Below are 8,880 nucleotides of genomic sequence, written 5' to 3' on the forward strand. Positions count from 1 at the left end.
AGGAATCGTGGGAGGAATTCTTGAAGCAATTCTTGGAATAATCCCTGAAAAAGAAACTATCTGAACCATGCAAGATGCCCATGGAAGAATTCACGAAGGAGAAATTCCTGGACAAGTCCCTTGATGGATTTCTGAAAGAATCTCTGGAGTTCCTGAATAAATGCCTAAAGGAATTTTGGATCTTACTGGTTTTTATAGGGGTGAGTGTTAGAAAATTTTTCGTTGTTTTCATGTGCGATATTTTCCTATTCAAAACTTTCGTATTTCTCTGCCAAATATCATGAAATTTTCACAGAAGGTAGTTCGTTACGTGCATATTATGCCAGCAAAACTTGATGATTATTGGTATATTTCTATGAATAGTACAAACGAAACAATGAAGGGTGCTGAATATTTGCTGTCTTTTGCACTTAAGAAATCACTCAAAGGGGTTTTTCCCTCTTTCAAAATTTTGAAGTTAAATAAATAATAATAATAATAATAATAATAATAATAACAAGGTACACCGGGGCAAGTTGAAACGGGTGGGGCAAGATGAAACACGAAGTTTTGAAATAGGTTTCAAAACAATTTGGAATTTTTTCCTTCGCTAAAAGATTGTTTGAATCAAAAACTATGTGTTATGGCGATCAAACTTGTTATCATCATTAGAAAACATCATGTAAACCCACTGTTTCATCTTGCCCCACCCGTTTCAACTTGCCCCGGTGTACCTTAATAATAATAATAATTGCTGTCTGAGGGGCTAAAACCACGTTCAGTCCCAATGCATGTTTCTACTATAAAATTGTTAATAGCGCATCGTTTTTTTTTAAATTAAAAAAAAATACTGCACCGATTCACATGAAATTTTGTAGGTGAAATGGACACATCTTAAGATGCTATTAGGCCAAATTTGAGCAATTTTAATGTATCTATTGCAGATTTATAGCTGTATTTCTGTGTCCCGATTATTGCGGATACAGGCTTTATAGCAAAAAAGTGCCCAAAATACCAACCACTGCCCAAGTGGCTCGCTACCCTATGTGTAGACTAGACTCAGAGAAAAGAAAGTCATCTCCGGATTCAGAAATTGATTAAAATTGCATGCTGTTGGTCGCGACATCGACACCTAGCGGTAGAAGTCACACTTTTTACACGGAAAATTGCAACCGTGTTGACATGAAAGAGCAAAGTATTTTTGAGACAGGTACGCTAATTTAAAGATTTATTTGCAAATAGATTTTTTTCAATTAGTCAATACTTTGGGGACAAATCCAAACCAAAGATATCTATCTTTTTAAACCGTAATAAGGGTAAATGATCCAAAAGTGGGAGCAAAATATATTATATGAATAGAATTATTTAGAACAATTGATAATAACTTGTAATAATGTGATATCACAGCTTATATGTGCTAAAACCATTTGTACTTATACCATATTATTTTCATAGTTCTCGAAAACAACGGAAATGGCCAGAAACAAAATAAATCGAGTCGATTTTTCACGCCTAACATTCATCATTTTTTGTGTGGTCGATTTTTTCTAAGATGCCCTTCTCTTCTCTGCTAGACTACACTATAAGAGCTAGGTATTGATTTGCTGAGAGTGCTCGGATTTTTTTATTACGGTTTAAAACCCCCTGGGCCTAACCTGATTTGTTTCCAAAAATAATCGCCTCTATTTCAATTATAATCAGCGGTTAGTTATCTATATGGTTCAAACAAATCCAACATTGTAACTTGCAACCATGCAACCCATTCCATCAGATGTAATACCCTACTCAAAAATAACTTCACGCAAGTCAATGAAGAGAGTTCATAATTGAATGGGAGTGTAGGCCTCATCGTCATCTACATATTATATAACCATGCGTCACCGTCACGTTTAAAAGGCTTCAGAATGAGAACCAAACAATACAACAACTAGGTATACCTCTCGTCATAAATAATGCAACGGAAAGAGAAAGTCCCTCCCGGCTAGTTTGCGCGTTTCTCGACAAAACGCCGCAGCACAGAGGTTCCCAAAAACCGTCCGAAAAACAGTTACGAAAAGTAACCGTCTGCCGGCGGCGACCAACAAACTATAAGCAGGCATGTCGTGCGGTGTAACATGATACGGCAGCTCGACATTAAAAGCTGAACTAACAAACCGTAGTACAATGAGTGGCTCACGAAGTTGATGTTGCAAGCTCCCCATAGTCACTAGCCGCAATAAAAAAAATGCTAAAAACTCAATACTTTCCCCCCTTTTTGTTGCTCTGATGGTCCCTCTCATGTTCGCTGAAAATAAACATCGCCGCGCCGCCCATAAGAAATTGTCCCGTCATTTTGAAGTTTGCGAACTTTTGGTGCTTGAGCTGCGTTGCGGGCGTGAAATGTGCTTATCATCGGTCCGTTGCGTACATATACTTCGAATCACCGAAATTATGTTTCTTCTGCGGCCAGACGCACCTCGACTCGTTTGAGTACTTTATTTATTCAATAGTGACTGCCCATTAGACTGCGGCGTAGAGTGTACAAGAGTTGCTTTGTACACTGAGTAATCATATTTTGCACCAATCTGGCCCCATGTGCCGCAAATAAATTGCCCAAATCCATGCATTTCTCAATGATGCGTACCTTCCTGACGCTCTACGTTAGGGCGGTCTAGTTCTGCAGAAACATTAGTTAGAAGTATTCAAAACATTAGTTTGAATACTTCTTAATAGAAATACTTATTTATAGTGTACAGAAGACGTGAAAACGGACTTGGATGAATAATAGCTATGGTTTCTGACTTGTATGCAGAACGTCCTGGATTCAATCTCTGATCCATCCTGGCCTTCTACACTTGAATCTCTATTTAGGTAACGTTACCTAAATGGAATTTTATTGTGTTCAGAAGAGTTGGATCTCTTACAAGTGCTATCAAGTGATGTTTAAAAATCTCCAAGAGCTTCCTTGAGTAAACAGGTCAGTAAATCTATAAGCGTAATCAATCTGAAACGTTTTGCATCCCTTCTGGAACCGCCTGAAACGTTTATGAAACACTTTAAAACGCCTCTGAAATAACTCTAGAGCTCACGAAAAACAGAGATCCAAAAAGTATTTTCAAAAATGTAGGCTTTTTTGTACGCACCCAAAATCTTCTGTAATAGCCCTGAGATTCTCCGGAATCGCCTAATACGGCTCTGAAACCCGCTTCTGAAAACAACTGAAACTACCTCGGGCCCCCAGTAACGCACCTTCGAAAACATTTCTGTAACGCCTTCAAAATCCGCTGAACATTTTCTGAATTTTCCTGAAATGCCTCGCTAACCTACTAAAACCCCCTTGGACTCGTTATAACGCACCTGAGACCTTCCGAAACCCACAAAATCACCTCTATAACGCCTCTGGAACCTCCTAATATCCTTTGAAACTTCCTGAAATGCCTCCCAAACCCTTAAATTCCTCAGACCCCCTGTTATGTAAATGAGACCGTCCGAAACTCCCCGAAAACGCCCCTGAAGCAACCCCTCTTCCTGAAACTCCCTTGAAAGCGTGAAAAGCCGTCTGAAACCCCACATCGCACCCATTGGCGAATTTCGATACCCGAAAGAAATAATTTGAATTGAGCTCAAAAACTTCAAAAGAAACTCTTGCTCCACTCGAATTTTTGCCCCACTTTACTCTACTGTCTTCGATAAAGTTGTTGCAAATTGAGTCTCTTATTAAGGGAAATGGGAATATTTGTATTTGAGACTTCATTGACAACCTAGAATATTCTGTACACCATAAAGTTTGGTGAAACGAAATAATTGACATACCATTTGCTCTAAATTTGGATAATGGTTACGTTCATATGTATTCATTTAGCCTATTTTTGTCAAGAATATCAAAAGGTATTTTATATTCTGGGATGTTCTAGGTGTTCCAAACGGTCCTGAAGTAAAATTCTTCAAATCTACAACGATAATTGTGTGTTTTCGGCATAGCATTGCATAATCTGCTGAAATCCGCGAGGCAGAGCCGTAGCGTGGTCCCATGGCACCCTTGGCAAACATCCAGATTGGCTCCCCACGACAATTGAATTGAACATTGTTAATTTGCAAAAGTTTGTAGTTATTCATTTTTTTCATGAAAGTTGAACTTTGGTGTTTATAAGAAACGCGATTTTTTTTTCCAAGAGTGCTTGTCATTAGTGTATTTCTTTAGGAATTTTAATTGAAGTCGCTCAAAATTTTCCAAAATTTCTATTTAACAGGTATAGGTACGAACACATTTTGCATTTCAAGAATCTCACCAAGACTAGCACAATAACTAGAAATGACACTTCATTTCCCTGACATAAATTAAGCAAATCCTTCTTTAAGAAATCATACAGTATTTTTTCTGGATTTTTTGTTCAACTGAATTTCATTATCAAAAATACCCAATTGAGTTTCAGTGGTTTTCAGGAATCCCTAAAAAGATGTATGTTACCAATTATCGGTGGTAAGTTCAATTGGTTTTACCAGAATTTTCCAATAACTCTACCAAAGGTTTCTTCCGAAGTTTAATCAAAATATTTCCCAGAAGATCTGTAATAAAATTTGCTGTAATCATTAGACGAACCATGGACTCTATTCCTCCATACCAGATGAATTCCTAATGAAATCTCTATACGAGTTTTTGTTGGAATCTCTGGAAGAGTTTCTGCTGGAATCACGGAATGCAATTATGCAAGAATGTCTGCAGGAATTTCTGAATCAATACCTGGAAGAATTTTCAAAGAAGTCCCTGATAAAACTACCTAATTATTTTTCCGGGGATTTTCTAAAAAAAATCCTTAGATGGTTTTATTAAGGAATCCCTGAAGAAATTTCTGAAGGAATTCCAAATTTAATGTTTTCTGGAGGAATTTATAGAGGGATTCATGAAAGATTTTCTAAAGAAATTCTAGCACAAATTTTAAAGAAATGTTTAGATAACAGTACAAATTCGGAAGGAGTCAATGGAAGATATTCTAAGCGAAATAAGGGATCTTTTCTTTCCAATGAATTCGATAGAAGATTTTCTGGTAGAAACTTATGTCGAATTTCTAAAGAAACGTCCAGAAGATTTACTAAAAAAACTCTGGAAAAAAATTCATAAAGAATTTTCCAAGGCATTTCTGAAGGAATCCCTGGAAGGATTACTGAAGCAATCTGTGCAGGATTTCCATGGCGGAATTACTTAGGAATTCTATTGAAGGGTTTCTAGATAACCCATACATATTTTTTTGTTAAAATCTCTGTAAGGATTCTGAAGAAAACACTGGAATATTTCTAAAGAAATTCATTGAAGATTTTCCAGATGAAACACAGGAAAAAATGTGAAATAGACGTATTGATAAAGAACTTTGACTGAAACTTCTAAAGGATATTGATTTTGCTTTGCTTGAAAAAACTCAAGTTTTTTCTCCAAATAAAAAAGTAAATAAAGTGCCAGGTAACATCATGGTAAATGTTTAAAATATTAAAGAAAACATATGATCAATCTTAGATACTGTTAATAGTGAAATCTTGATACCATTCAAGAAAACAATAACATCATCCTGTTTCCTTCTAGCCCGCGAAGCTTCCTAAATCTGAAATGTCATTTATAGACAATATTCCAGGTCAGCCAAACTACCTTGGAGTTCAGAAATTCAGGTCTACACTCGTAACAGCAGCCATATCTGATATACTGAGTAACGTTGCATAATCAATCGCGGTTACTGGACCAACCTGAAGTCTACTACATATTATTATGAACCTTTGGGACATTAAGGGTCGTCAAAACGGTCTTGAACTGTCTGTAAACCCTTTGGTATTTCATGAGTCATTCCAAGATAATTTTGAAATATTCCAGATCAAGCAAACTACTTTGGAGACCATGGCTTCAGGTCTACACATGTGTATGATAATAACTTTTCAAAACTGTACGTACGTTAAGTATTGTTACATCTACTGTAATTACCAAAGTATTTCAAGGAACAATAAGCGTTGTTATATATTTTTGGGATATTATGGGCCAACCTTGCGGTTATGGAGCTTAGTTGATAAAAACAACCACTGTAAATAACATAAGGTGATTTCGTTTTAGATAGTAATATTACACAACCAAATAGGATCCATGAACCTATTAACTCTCAAAGGTCACTTCATGATAGATTTGTGATAATTTAGGTCATCCAATATTTTATGGAGTACACAACTTTGTATCTACACTTGCAATGCTAGCCTGCTACACTAAATAGTAATACATAATTAACCATATCTCGCGCTTAGTATTATACGGGCGTATCTACAATGATCGATTTCTCTTGATCGATTTTTGGTTGTTTTTTGTTATTTTAAAGGGTGATACGGTCAAAATTTGGTCACACAATTTTTTTCATTACTTTAGACTGCGTACTCCAAAACAGCTGATTTTTGGACCAGTAATGCTACATTATATGTAGCTTATACCATAAAATTTTCATCAAAATCGCTTGAGTATTGGTTGATATATAGATGAAACCATCGACCTACCTTTTTAAAATTTTGTACAAAGGCGCTCCATAGTAAATTTTCGGAAATTTAAGGTCAGTAAAGCACAATTTTGATCATAGAACTACCAATACTGCTCCGCTTTTTATCAAAATTTTACAGTATAGTACTATTACGAAAATATGTTCTTAGTAAAATTTTGAGCCATTTTGTATGAATACTTTCAAAGTTGTAGCAGTTTGAATATGAAAAAAACTGACCGGGTGCCACTTAAGCAAATATAACTTTGTAACGGCTGGATCAAATTGAATGAAATTTTTACACAACATTTTGATATGCATACTTCACATACAGAAAAATTTTCATTGAAATCGGTTAAGTATCTCTGGCTCTATAAATAAAACAGTAAAAATGTGTGAATCCTCTTTGCACAAAATTTTAAAATTGCAGATCTGAGGGTTCAACAATATCTCCGCAAATACTCGACCGATTTTGATGAAAATTTTATGGTACAAGCTACATATAATGTACCATTACTGTTCCAAAAATCAGCTGTTTTGGTGTACGCAATCTAAAGTTATGGAAAAATTTGTGTGACCAAAATTTGACTTGACTTGACAAAATTTGACCACCTAAACAAATATAACTTTGTAACGGCTGGATCAAATTCAATGAAATTTTTACACAACATTTTGATATGTATACTTTACACACAGAAAAATTTTCATTGAAATTGATTCAGTATTTCTGGCTCTATAAATAAAAGAGTAAAAATGTGTTCTTATTTTTTAATCCTCTTTGTACAAAATTTTAAAATTGCAGTTTTCAGGATTCACAATATCTCCGCAAATACTAAACCGATTTTGATGAAAATTTTATGGTACAAGCTACATATAATGTACCATTACTGGTCCAAAAATCAGCTGTATTGGTGTACGCAGTCTCAAGATGATATTCCTAGTAAATAATTCTTCACCGAAACACACCGAGAGATCATCCAAATAGTGATCGTATTTCCTGGAATAATTCGAAGAGAAGATCGACGAAGAGAAATCGATCATTGTAGATACGCCTGTATGATACTAAACGCGAGATATCGACACAGATTCTTCATTAGGGCCTAACTGACATTTTCGATTTCTCTTCATCGATCCTCTCTTTGTGTTATATGACTCTCTATATTCAAAAAATCATATCTCAAAAACTAAAACACATACATCTCTATTTTTTTATATGTTACGCCAAATTTCTTGAATTTTCTGATAAAATTATTTTTTTTTTTATCTAGTTCATTTATTTGGGGCTCAATCGCGTATAACGCTTTACGGAGCCGAAGATCTTTCTTTGTACTTAATAGTATACACTATACATAGTAATAACTTTTTAATGATATCTGTTAGTAATGGGTGGAAGCCAGGGTACTCGTGGCAGCTCGAGGTTAGAAGGTCACATTTTGAGGGATGGACAGGGTAAGGATTGGGCCAAAGGTTTCACTGCTGCTCATCCGGGGGTAAATCGCATCTTGCTAGCGAATTCGGTGCCTTGTGGTGTTGGTACCAACTTGTTGTGGAACTTGGTCTTCCGGATGGCCAGGAGTAGCTTGGTAACACAAAGAGGACAAAACAGAGAAAAAAAAAACTGGAGAAGAAAACACAAGCGAATTAAACTTTTATACCAGCAGAGCGAAGAAAGTCGAAAATACATCCCATATATGTGACATCGCGGGTCCCCAACACATCTCTCACAAGAACAAAGGGTTGTCTACCTCGGGCCTCAAGGGTATCCAAAAGTAGTGCTCTGGAGGCGTCATTATCCGGGCATTGCCAAACTACGTGGTCGATGTCATCATAACCGGAACCGCACTTAGTACAAACATTGCTCAACGCGAGGTTAATCCTGTGTAAATGCGCGTCTAGCGAGTAATGGTTGGACATAAGTCTTGACATCACGCGTATGAAATTGCGACTTACATCCAAACCATACCACCACACTCGCAAAGAAACATTAGGAATAATGGAATGTAACCACCGTCCCAGCTGGCCATCTCGCCAATCATTTTGCCAACTTTGAAGAGAACTCTGGCGAACAAAATGGAAAAATTCATCATGTGAAATTCTTCTATCATAGATCTCACCTTCCTGTGCGCCCACCTTTGCGAGAGAGTCCGCCTTCTCATTGCCATAAATTGAGCAATGTGAGGGGACCCATACAAAGGTAATCTTGTAGGATCTTTCGACCAGTGCACCCATCTGCTCCCTTATTTTTGTAAGAAAGTAAGATGGATGTTTTACAGGTTTCATCGACCGGAGTGCCTCAATCGAACTAAGGCTATCCGAGAAGATGAAGAAATGGTCTACGGGCATGTTGGAAATCATCCCCAAAGCGAAATTGATTGCTGCCAGCTCAGCAACATAAACCGAACAAGGTTCCTGAAGTTTGCGGAAG

At 36.6% G+C, this 8,880-nt stretch overlaps 1 protein-coding gene across 4 annotated transcripts in view; it reads left to right on the forward strand.

Annotated features, from left to right (window-relative positions):
* LOC109402771 (SH2B adapter protein 2) overlaps positions 1–8,880 on the forward strand; it is a 561,576-nt gene that overhangs the window by 163,231 nt on the left and 389,465 nt on the right. The window lies entirely within an intron of this gene.

The sequence above is a fragment of the Aedes albopictus genome, chromosome 3, assembly GCF_035046485.1.
Source record: "Aedes albopictus strain Foshan chromosome 3, AalbF5, whole genome shotgun sequence".
NCBI classification, from domain to species: Eukaryota; Metazoa; Arthropoda; class Insecta; order Diptera; family Culicidae; genus Aedes; species Aedes albopictus.